At 38.5% G+C, this 13,277-nt stretch overlaps 1 protein-coding gene across 8 annotated transcripts in view; it reads left to right on the plus strand.

Moving 5' to 3' along the window:
- Zbtb20 (zinc finger and BTB domain containing 20) overlaps positions 1 to 13,277 on the plus strand; it is a 795,981-nt gene that overhangs the window by 514,076 nt on the left and 268,628 nt on the right. The gene's annotated exons all lie outside the window — the stretch shown is intronic.

Consider the following 13,277-nt stretch of genomic DNA (forward strand, 5'->3'; position numbering starts at 1 on the left):
AGGCTCCAGTGATTTTCCTTCCACCACCCCCCCTCCCTAATTTCTGTGCTTCAGCACTCTGGAACACTGTGAACTCACCAAACTAATCAGAGCAGGGAGCTTAACAGCCAGGCCTGGACACTCTCAAGCGACTGTGCTGCTTCTCAGCCGTCACTCCCTGGATCAGTAACCACAATCCTGGTGAGTGGTGAGGTTCCAGAATTTGATGTAGCGAGGATTCTATTCTTGGTGTCTTTGAGACAGGCAGGAAATAAAGGGTATTTTAAAATTAAAAAAAAAAAAAAAGCCTGCCAAACAATCCAACAGTGATGGCGATTTTTAGTGTGTACAGCTGAGCACCCTCTGGACCGTGGCAGAACCTAGCGGCTCTGCTCAGGAGCAGCCTGCAGGTATAGGTGTTGTGCCTCCACATAGGGCTGTCAGCCTTGACGTGCCTAGCAAACATGCTTGTGGGAGGAGGAAGGTAGGTGAGTGACTGGGGCAGGGAGGAAGAGCTCAGGGTGGTAGGAGGGGGAAGTGAAAGTGGGAATAATTATTCCTCTGAAGTTTTCCTCTGTTAACTTCTATTCTGAGTAGCTGTGTCGTGCGCAGGCAGAGAGAGTAGCCAAAGCAGAGAGAAAATCTGTAGTAGTTGTAAGCTACAAGAATGTTGCTCGTGCTCTCCCTTTAGAGATCACCTCTTCAAGTCCTGGTTGCTCTTAACTGTTAGGAGCCTCTCCCCATCTGACCTTAGGAAAACGTCATGTGTCACGCCCTATTCTTTATTTCTCTCGATTCATGCTACTGAGCAGAAGAATGCAGTGAGACTCCGTATATGGTTCCAAGGAAATTTATCATCTTGACAAAGGAAACTGATGATTGTCTTCACAATGTTAAACCCAAATATAGTATTGTCCTCAATTTAAGAGACCAACTGAATGGGCTCTGGGAAGTTGTCAAAGGAATGGAATGGGGTGGGGGTGGGGTTGTAGCCTGTCTGATATGTCATAGTCAGTAGGGACCTTCCACATCCTTCTTGGTGATGAATACCCTCCCTGAAAGGGAACTGTGGAATGAGGTTTTGTCTTCTGCTCTCAGGTCCCTACTTTAATTGCTATTCTAAAGATATTCCGTTTTACTGTGCTTTCTCATCTTTCTGAATTCAAGAATCTGGCATGCTCTTAAAGATTGACTGGGAAAAAGAGAAAACAAAAACCAAAACAACATGGTGGCTATAAAATTATTTGACTGTGTGGCATCATCTGAAGTGAATTACTCTTGGAGGGGGAAGGAGTCTTTGATGTTCCCAATATGGTTCTCATGGCTAAAACTTCCCAGACCCACAGCTCAGCCTAAGGGCCACTTACTCGATGTCCTTAAATATTTGGAAAGAGATGCCACTTCATTGTTTTCACTGTCTTTGCTGTTCACAGATTGCTAGTAACACATTACTAGAGTCAAACTGCTTTAATAATAGTTGACTTTACAGATAGGTGTCTTGCATGTCTTTATGTATGTTTGTATATACCTTTGTCCAAATTGGTACAATGATTCCATATAAAGTATTGATACTTACCCTTGGAATTTTGTTTGCTGCTTTGGGTGAGTTGGATTTTTAACCACAGAACTCGTGCATGCTCATATGCCCAACTGCCCTGCAGACACCATGTGCTGCTACAATGTCATACGAGGATTTGTCAGTGACCTCCAGTACAAACCCAAGTTCTAGCACAACTCCTGTAGTTTCCAAGGCTCATCAAATTCCTTAGCTGACATTGTAAAAGGAAGCTACTTCAATTAAGTTAGGGCCAGAATGGGAAAGCCCCGTGTGGTATAGACTTCATTTATATTAGCCCATGTTAGTAGCTACTGCTCTACTTATATGGACAATCTATTGTGAGACATTTTTAGTTTATTTGTCATTTTCTAAAATGGTGAACAACAAAATGGTGTTAAAAAACTTTCAAACATGAAGTTGGGTGCTGGTGGGGCTGGCCTTTAAATCCAGCACTTAGGAGTCAAAGGGAGGTGGATCTCTATGAGTTTGAGGCCAGTCTGGTCTACAGAGCAAGTTACAAGAAAGCCAGGACTATTATAGACAAAAACCTTGTCTCAAAAAAAAAAAAACCAATAAGTAAATAAATAAATATTTGAATATTACTGAAGAAATGTACGGAGCTCTTAGTCCATGGCCACCCAGAGCTATCTGTGACTCTCTCTGCTATGATTCCCAACTGCACAGACTTGAGAGAGAAACTTAGCCTCTGTGGGCTACACTGAAGACAACTGGGTCTTTTAACACTTGGAGACAGTTTATTCTCAAAAACTATGACTGTACATAAAAAATTTGCAAGCAACTTTAGGCATAGAGTGTAAACACATTTACCTAACATTATGTCCCAAGAAATTATATTTTATAAATCTAATCTGCCAGAGAGATTTTCTTATAGCTGCTAGGATCTAGAGTTCTATATGGTTATTAAAAATTGTCTTAGTGAGTTGATAAGAAGTTAGAATTTGATGCCGGGCAGTGGTGACGCACGCCTTTAATCCCAGCACTCGGGAGGCAGAGGCAGGCGGATCTTTGGGAGTTCGAGGCCAGCCTGGTCTACAAGAGCTAGTTCCGGGACAGGCACCAAAGCTACAGAGAAACCCTGTCTCAAAAAACCAAAAAAAAAAAAAAAAAAAAAAGAGCTCTCTCTCTCTTCTGTTTCTTCAGCGTGGCCACATGTTTTCTCTGGCTCTTTCCCTCTTTTTCTCTTTCTCTTCTCCCTCTCTCTCTCTCTCTCTCTCTCTCTCTCTCTCTCTCTCTCTCTCTCCCTCCCTCCCTCCCTCCCTCCCTCCCTCCTTCCCTTTCTCCCCTTTTAATAAATGCTTTTATGGCTAAAAAAAAAAAAAGAAGTTAGAATTTGATTAGTACATATTTTGTTGGAGGGAAAATGATGTCTTTGCATAAGCTGACATAGCATAGCCGTATTCATATTACCTGGCTTTTTCCATTCCTATATCAATAAGCCTTTAATAACATACTATAACTAGTTCCATTTTTCAGTGTTCATATGGAAGTTTTAATTTTATTAAATTAATGAAGATTCATGTTTTAAAATATATTTTTTTCTTGCAAACAAGTGTTAGATGGGTTCATTTCCTATATGTTATACTCATTTAATTAGGCAGTAACAACTATACACAAGTGAAATTGCTAAATAACCAGATTATGATTGCCCCATTAAGAAATTATTCTATCTTTTCTCATCCTTTTGGCAAAATTAATACTAAATGAAGAAGTTGTTCTATTTGTGCAGAAATGGTTTTGGGTATTTTCTGTGATTCCCTAGGAAAGACACATGTTCTATATGTTATAACAAGTTTTTGGAACATATATATGATTGAGTTAACATATAAATGTATGTATATGTGCAAAACCATGTTCTTATATTTTCAAAGTAAGATTTTACCTAGTTTTTCTTGACTTTGAATTTAACACAATATTTTTGAACTGGCCATAAACAGAGCTAAGTTGATGTTTTATCACATTGATAATACAGACAATTTATGTAGTTATTTATGAACAGTGTCTTCAAATGGAATGATCTGATAACTGGTAAATTTAGTAATTATCCTTGATTAAATATGCATGACAGATTGTAAACCTAAATTCTATTCTGCAGAACTTCAAAATATTAATTGTTGTGTTTAAGAAGTAGCTTTAAAAAGTAGAAAGAAATTAAATAGCTAATAATTAAAAATGAGTTTATTTAATGAATTTAGTTTTGTAAAACTTAATACATATACAAATGACCTAGTTTGTTCTTTTATTTCTCAGCTATTCAGTTGTATATTAATTGCGTTAATACTGTATTTATATATTAGCATCAGAATATAATTTCCCAGATATCCTTGTAAGATATCCAGTCAATCAGGTCACATTTTCCCTGTGAAGCTTTCCATGATAAGCCAAGCTAATGATGATATGTCACTGATAGCATTTTTAAAGGCAACAGCCGTCACTTATATTATGCTGCCTTGGATTAGAAATCTCTGTATAGAGAGAGGGTATTATATTTTATGTTTGTGTGTTCTTCCCCTTCTAAACAATGTCATGGTGCCTCAGTCTTAATGAAGGAGCTGGAGGATCAGTGGCTAGCTAGTGGATGATGAATATGTGTATTCATTGGCTATGAATATCTCTTGCTTGCCTTAATGGCAGAGCATGTCTAGCAAACAAGTCAATAGACCTTTCTGTCTGCATCCCCTTACTAGATCTTCTGAGAACTGCAACTGTCCTAGCTATCTACTGAGGTGGTTTCTCTAATCCCACGAAAATTGGGCCATTTCTAATGGGACATGGAAGTCTTCAATTTACCGTAGTTCCTTTCATTTTCTGGGACTCTTGTTAGGTCAGATACCTAACTTGGTTAGCGCATGCAGTCTGAACATACCATATTACTTGTAATGTTCCATGTTAGCTGGAGCTTCTCCAGGTTGTGAATGTGATTCTCCCCTTCCTCAAAGTCCACAGCTAAGCAGCCAGACTGGTGGAAATACAGAGGTGCACGAACTGGTTCTGAATGCTGGGAACTAGACAGGAGAGAGGTGGAGCAGACGGGCAGCACAATAAAGAGCAGGGGCAGGAGGACAGGCAGCCAAATCATTTGCACTGTCTTAACAAGCACGAATTAAATGCCCTGTTTGAGGTAAATAATAGTTGAACATAGCCAAGTTCAATTGTTTCTGATCGATGAGGAGAGAAATTGGTAGATTCACTTGGTGCTGCTTCAGTTATTAAGCCACAGCCCACTGAGACATCTTCAGAGAAGGGACATCAATTGAGTCAGCCTCTAGTGTGCCATTTGCTGTGTCCTCATTCCAGTACCCTGTATGATGCCCTGATATAATAAACCAAACAGTAAGTATATACACTATGAATGAACATAGTAAACAATAACTAAAAGAAAAATGTATTAGGTGGATTTTAATCTAAACTGTTGGTGGTCAATCAGCAGGACAATCTCCAAGCTGTATTTGATCCTGCTTTCTGAAAATGGTTTTCCATTTCTAAAAATGATTGTTATTGTGTCCATGTGTGATATATAAATGAGATGCTCATTTTTGTATTTTTTAAATTTTCTCTCTGCACTCTCTATTAAACTGAATTCCTAGGTGTAAGCAACCAGGGGAGAAAAAGAAGTTATTCTCATAATGGATATTTAACCCTTGAACAATGGAAAGTTAACTCTGCAGATATGCCAAAAACTAAAATGTTTTTGTTGGTGAATTTGTTCTCATTTGTGAGTTAACACGTGTAGGATATTTCCAGTAGCACAAACTTGGCGCCAAATAACCTGTTCATCTTCAAGCTACAAATATCACATTCACCTTCCAGTTCCTTCTGGCAGGATTTGTAGTCTGATGGCCTCTCGGGCAGTGTATACAAATCACTCTGAGGGACAAAGTTGTATGAGTGCCTAATCCACTTTTGAAAATGAAAGAAAAGGATCTGTTTTATGAAAAGCAGCAAATATGGAAGGATATAAATTGTAATAAAAGATATTATCACCTTCACCTCCTGCTAATTGCCTCCCTAGTCAAGAGGAACAAAATGCTGTAATAAATGTTACAGCTACATCATGATCAGAGTACAAAAAAATTGTCTACATTTCAAGGGCAAATTAAAAAAAGAAGAACAAACCAGGTAGACTTAATTTAGGCTTCTAAATTAAGGGACTCATCTGCTTCATTTTCCTAAGAAAGATAATGGTACCCATTTGACTGACTTGCCAGTATTTCTGGAGGATTAGAGTACAAAGTCTGTTTCTCCATTATAATCACTAGACATACTTTTAACATTCATTCTTTTTTCATTCACAAAATACTTCTGAATCTGTATTCTATCAGTTTTTATTATAGAAGCTAAAGATCGGTTGATAAACAAATACTCATTGAGGACCTCAAACTATATAGACCACACACTTCCAGGGCTGGGGATTCTACAGTACATAAACAAAGAGAAGTCTCTATTCTCATATTATAGACTGTCTGGGAGAGACACATGAGGAAATTCATATAGAAAGTACATGACTTGTTAGTGTTAAGTGCTGTGGAGAGCAGTTAATCAGGACAGAGAAAGATGGGACTTAGGTTGTCCTTTAAAATTGCATGGGGACCACATTTGAGACAAGGCTTCATTGGAAGCAAAATTTTGTCTAATTCTGTACAAGTGCATCATCAATGGAACTATCTAGTGAAAAGGACGTGGACAAGAATAGTGTGGTTGAGTATAGAAGTTCAAAGTTTAAAGTCACTGGAGAACATGGAGAGTGGGAGAGGAGTGGAAAGGTTGGTCAGCAACCTTAGAGTTAGTTTGGAGAAAAACCTCCAATGTACAATGTACTATTAGAACAATAGGTGACTGTAGTAAGTTACTATACATTTCTGGAAACTAAAGTTTTCTCACCGTAAAGAAATGATAATTATTTAAAAGATGAATATATTTAGCTTGATTTAATCATTGTATATATGTATATATGTAACATTATTATATGAGACACTACATATATACAGTTTTATATTTTTATGCAGATTTTGAGAATAAATTAAAAATGAAATCATTAAAATTCATATCAATAAAATTATATGCAGTGTACAAAAATGAATATACCAGGCAGCCGGAGTGATAGCAAAGATCAAATGGAAAATAGGCAGTGTGAATCTGATCACTTAGCCTAGAAGCATGCTGATGTTAAGATGATAGTCCTGTTATCAACTGTACAAAGATTAAGTAGGGTATGGCCTTAAGTACAGGAGGGACAGATGGAGAATGAGCTTGAGGTAATGTCATATACTGATAACTTTACTGAAGGATGTTCAAAGAAACAGGCTCCAAATATTGTACAGCTCAAAATACCCTAGAGTAGAGCATCAAGGAAACATCACAGAGAAGGTAGCAAACCCATGCTGGCTGTGAAGGATTCTCCCAGAGGGTAAAAGAGAAGGAAAGAATTTGGTGATAGGAGCAGCTGGGGCAAAGGCTCTTAAGTGGGGAACAGATGAGGTGACAGATGAGGAAGAGTGTTGGTGATGTTTACTTGTGTGGTGGGGGAAATGGTGCTGTGTATGTAAGCAGGGAACAATCATGGTGGCCTTGATTGCCTTTCAAAGATGCTTTTAACTTCTTTCAGCATTTGGGGAGCCATTAAAAGGTTTCAAGTAGAGGTTAATAATCATTGTGTTACAGAAGATCACCCTGGCAGCAAAAAGGAAAGGATAGATTGGAGGAGTGGGACAGGAGAGGCAGGAAAATGAGTTAGGGGGCACCTTAAATTGTTCAGTCAGGAAACAATGAAATACTGAACTAGGACAATAACTGTGGGAATAGGCATAAAGGAGGAGACTTGTTCCAGAGATAACTGACAGGATGGACACAATTTAATAACCTCTGGGCCTGGCATGAAAAAAAGAAGGAATTCTGGATTGCTCCCAGGTTCCTGCCTTATACAACTAAACAAGAAAAGCTGTGAGGAGTAAGTCATGTAGGATGGGGAAGTGATAAACTTGCTTTTGAATGTGTTTAATTGTTGGGGGAGCACCAGACTCATGTCCAGTAGGCAGTTGGGTTTACTCAGGAATACTGGAGCTGGATCAGCGACAGAGATATATGCATAGCTGCCTTCTGAATCATCAGTATCATGGTTGAAGCTCAAATTATAAAATGGATATTTCTCAAGGAAAGTACAATGAAGGAAACAAACTGGATCAGACTGTTGGACTACACCATGTTTATGAAACAGAGAAGAAAGCTGAGCCATCAGAGATTATCACACACTTTTATCTATGTGCCTGTCACTGTGCTAGCTATACTGGGGAGGGGAGCAAGATGAACAGCCCCAGAGCCTACCCCAGAAGCACACATATTTTGCACAAACATAAGAGGTTAATGTTATTATCAACACCAGCCACAGGGCAGTACTAATAATAAACATCCAAGTGTATCATAAAGTCATATAGAATCTTTAATTAGACTATTATAAATCATAGGCAAAAGTTTTCTGCCTGCAATTTTGCCATAGAGTTCATTTCTGATTTCTCTAATGCTTGTATGTGTATGTTCCAGTGTTAGCATGGGTTCAAGCTATTGGCAAAACAAGCCAGGTGTAAATTATGGTAGAATTGAAATCGATAGTGCTTTGAAGCACTGGAGTGCCCAGTTCACATCAGGGCATGCGTCTGTGTTCACTGAAACATGGCTATCAAGTGCACCCTGAGTCATTAGATGTGTTATCCAGTGAATAACAACATAATGATATTTTAGCAGAGCTGCCTTATGATAAATTCTGCTTTAGTGAAACCCCATATACAGAGCAATTTCTTCTGGCCGTGTATATTGCATGGCAAAGAAAGGGTATCCTGCTGCGTATCAGAAGACTGTAATTTCATTTAGGGGTTCTATTGACATCGTAAACTGCAAGAGCAGAGCTCAAGTGGCTATTTAAGTCATAGGAACTTCAAGCTAAAATTACTGCCTAGTCCTAATCGCCACCTCCAGGGGACTCTTGCCTATACATACAGGCTTTATGTTTCTATCTTTGTGTCTATAAATACTCAATCACTCCAGGGGATGAAATGATAAGCTGTCCTAAAATATGACAGGTATCTGTCACCTTTGCAGCTGATACAGGCTTAAGGGCTGAAAACAGTTTTATTATACATTGAAGGTCAAATGATAAAAGGGACCCACCTCTCTCACAAAGCACACACACACACACTCATATGAACACACACGCACACACACAAGAGCTCACTGTCTGAGCAGCTGGCTTTTCTGTTTTAAGACATATCTTCCTAGTTCAATATTAGGCTTTTGCACACAATCACACTAGAAAATAAGGGATTTCTAGATGATCATCTCCCCCAGCCCCAGCCTGTAAGACCTGCTCCCCTCATAGCTCTTCCAGTTTAGCAGTGTAAAGAGGAAACATGGGAGCCATCCAAAACTCCTTCTTTTAAGGCATCCCTAAAAGTTACTAAAATGTGTTCATTCTGACTCTTTTTAAAATGTGAGTGTATGTGTGGTACATGTGCACATGCGTATGTGACTGCATGTGTGTGGGTGCAAATGCGTGTGTGGAAATAGGAGGTTGATATCAGGAGACTGCCTTCGTTACCCTTTACCATATCCATTGAGCAAGATCTCTCAGTTGAATCCGGGGTTCAATGGTAAAGGACTGTTCTAGCCCACCAGCATGCTCCAGGACTCCCCAGCCTCCACTTTCTAAATGCTAGACTTACAGACAGAATGCCACACCCAAACCTGGACTCTCATCATCACACATACTGCTTGAGCGGTGAGCGACTTGACTGCTGAGCCACCTTTCCAGCCCCTGGCTCTGTTGATGATTAGCATCCTCCTCATTACCACCTATTCCTGTTGTACAGGATCATGTGTTAGAAAAAATACAGTATGTTCACAAGCAACATGCATACTCCTTCCCACCTGGAAATACCTGCTTGGTCCAGCTTTGAGCTTGCGTTTTTACCCTACTTGTTAATTTCCAAGAACACATAGAAGGAATTCAGCTTTGATTGAGTTGGGCTAATGACTGATTTTAGCTTTAACAAATTTCTAATATATCATCTCATTGTGGGCCTCGTTCCTATTATCTACTTACTGTGGCTTCAAACATCTAATTGGTTTCATCCTTCTAATTCAATAAATAAATATAGAATAAATAATGATTGAATGGATACCCTTCTGTTACAAGTCTCATGACATAAACACTAAGTCTGTTTGCTTTAACATGCTAAATTCTGACTTCATTGTCTACCTAGGCTATTCTGCCACTTTCTTTGTTATTCTCAGCCTTCCAGTCCAAACTCTTCATTGTTCTTGTCTTCTTATCTAAGTGAAACATTCAATAGACCCAGTTAAAATGGGAGGCCTGACCCCTTTGTGCATCTTTTTCTTCAGAAACTATGAACGCCACCCTAGAGCTGTACTCCATATGCCTGTGCATGTTTCCATCCCATGCGGAACTTGAATCATCTTACGGGTGGTTCATAATTCATTTGTATTTTAATCAGATGCCCTTGTCTCTAACCTTGATTCCATTCTTTATATCATGTTATCCATATACCCCTTTCTGTATTTGTTACATTTTCAGAAAAACATAGAAATAATAAGTGAGTAAAATGGATATTAGCCACATTGATGAGAAACAGCATTTAACCACCTGGGTAGACTGTCATATCATTTATTTGCCACCCACACTGATCCTTACCTTGGATCTCTGATGAACATCAGAGACATTTGGCCCTGAACCTCGTCTCAGGCTCCCTGTACCTACTGTTTCCATATGCTAGTGCCAGCAACATCCAGAGCTTTACAATGTCAAGTTTAAATGATCAAAATCAATATTAGCATAGCAGTGTGTCTAATAGCAAACAGCCATAGGAGAAAGGAAGACCCATCATTGTTAACCATAAAGTCACTGGCAGTTACATTCTGACATATATTTATTATATTTCCTTGATTACCACAGTTTTTGGATTCATGAAAAATGTGAGAAAAGATTATAGAAGAGGTAAAATTTGAATTTAGAAAAAAGTACTAAGTTGAACTTAATTAGTAATTGTCACAATAGTTAACAATGCTACTGATTATCAAAGACACAATACCTCCTCACAAGGAGAGTAGAGCTTTTATAGTTTTAGTGCTAAGATTAGCAATTACTTCCTAGAAATACCTTGGTGGCATTGTTAGTCTGGTATTTTGTACCAAAGGAGCACTAAAGAATGGCAATGAGCGCTCTGGGACTCTGGTGATAGTGGCCCACAGTATGTGTAGAAGGCTTGGTGGTAGGAGGAGGAGGACTTCTGCTGGAGACTAGTTGGTTAAAAAGTGAAAAGTCATTTAGAGATAAGGAAAGATGAATCCAATGTTATGAGTTGTGAACACACGGTAGTGGGAAGGAAATTCAACCAGTGAGAAGGAGGTGGTGTTTAGAAGCGAGGAATTTAGAAACACGGTCCGTTATTGAATGTTGGAAGCTAGATTAGCAAAGTCAGATCGAGTCTAGTATGCTTTATTTGTGTGCGGTGATAGCAATGACTCTTTCACAGAACACAATAAGCATTTTTTTATAATAATCCTTTTATAGGCTTAGTCAAAGAACACAAAAGCAATGTTCAAGGAGTTAACTTGCCTGCACTGTAAAGTATAGACTGAGAAAGTTGAAGCTAGTTAGAGACTCTGAATGAGGAGCCATTGCAATAATTAAATTGTAAGGCAGTCAAAACATGAATACAATCACAATTGGGAGATTAAAAAATTAGATATTTCAGAAAACAAAGCTCTTTATATGTCTAATTCCTTACCTTCTCTAATCTTCGTCACACCAAACTCTAACTTTGACACTATCATACTTCTTAAATTCTAGCACCCTAACCCCTTTTGATAGGATTTTCATGAAGTCTCTTATTCCTCCTGGGACAGAGCTAGATTAGTGGTTAAGCACCCAGACTTGCTCAGACTTCCAACAGATAGTGACTCTATTCTGTCATGCTCTTAAACAACTCTTGAAGTTTGACAGCTTGGAGCATAAACTCAGTGGCAAAACAGATTCCTCTCCAGTCTCCTCAATGATTTTCTGGGTTACTTCACAGATCATAGACTCCTGATCCACAAAGGAGGTTCTGGGAGAGCATTTATTCTAGGTTCCTAATTATAATCAGTGCAAGTTTTTTCCTTCCATTCTTCAGTTCTGCTAAGTAAGCAACCAAAAGAAACTTCAGGGAACTATACTGCAGTAAGGATGTCAATACCACCTCAGACACCTTAGACACAGTCAGACATTCCCAGGGCTTTCTGAGATGTAATACTCATCGCCTTACTTTTATTGTGTTCATACATCATGACTTGCATGCATCCAGTTGACGTTTCTTTGTACAGGGCTAACATTTTTTGAAGAAGAATGATTTGGTGGTTGTATAATTTTAATGTGGAACTCTCAGTTGCCCAAAAAACGCATATATGTTTTACTTTGTTTCTTTTATTATTCTGTCTGTTTGTATGCCTGCAGGCCAGAAGAGGGCACCAGACCTCATTATAGATGGTTGTGAGCCACCACGTGGTAGCTGGGAATTGAACTCAGGACCTTTGGAAGAACAGGCAATGCTCTTAACCACTGAGCCATCTCTCCAGCCCTATGTTTTACTTTGTTTCTAACTTAAGGCAAGAAACCTATTTTAAGTTGGTTTTAGTAGGTGTCATTCACTACTTTCCTACTCTGAATTCCATGTAGATATGATCGTGCATTTTCTCTCTATCTTCGATGGATCTAGTAACATATGGCTCATATTAGAGCATGGAACACATTTGTTGACTTTTTAATTTCATGTATTTTGAACACGGGCAGACCTCTATGAATTTGTTTTAAGTGCTGAGCTCCTAATATGGAAAATGTTTCCTTCTGTATCAATTTATTTCTCACTAGATGTTGAGTTGCAGATATGTACTAGGTCTAATTTTGTCTACCAGTTGAGGCATGGAATTTGAATATAACTTTGCTTGTCGAACATGTTTGTCTACATAGTGCAGATTAGCATCATAAATAGGAAAACTATTTGAAAAATTAAAGAAGGACTTATGAATAGAAAACTCATGGCCCTACCATGGAATGGCATATTTCTACCTAAAACTGATATTAAGATCTGCATATTGATATTTTTCACACACTTATAAGTAACAATTCCTACTCTTAGTTTGATATCTATTTAATAGCAGTATTAGCTAAAATACACTAGACGTAAGCACATGTTAGTGTTTCTTTATGTGTCTTCCTAAAGAGTAAGAAAAGAACCTGATTTGCCGATGAAAAGATGTGGTGCAATGGGGCTTTCAAAGGGCGAAAAACAGATTTTCACTAAGATGGGCAGTTCCTTTTCCTGCTTACTTCTATTTGGCTTGTATCATCATCATCACCATTGCCATCATCATTATCATCCCTGAGATAATAAAAGGCAGGCTGGTTTTCCTGTAGATCACCTCTAGCGGCATAGAAATGAGCAATCTGATCAGTGAGATGACAGTGCAGTGAAAATGGCTAGAGAGCCTCCCTATGTGGTTAAAGAGTGTTGACTGAGCAAATGCTTTTAACATATTTAATTAGAGGTCAATCTTGGGAATTGCAGGTTGATGTTTCTGTGGGAATGAGTTAGATTAATCCTTGTTTGATAGTTTGTTATTGATAAATTACTAAAAATGTCAGTGAATGTTTGTCGAGCCATTTTAAAGAAGCCTG

This window comes from Chionomys nivalis, chromosome 3 (assembly GCF_950005125.1).
Source record: "Chionomys nivalis chromosome 3, mChiNiv1.1, whole genome shotgun sequence".
In the NCBI taxonomy this organism is placed as follows: domain Eukaryota; kingdom Metazoa; phylum Chordata; class Mammalia; order Rodentia; family Cricetidae; genus Chionomys; species Chionomys nivalis.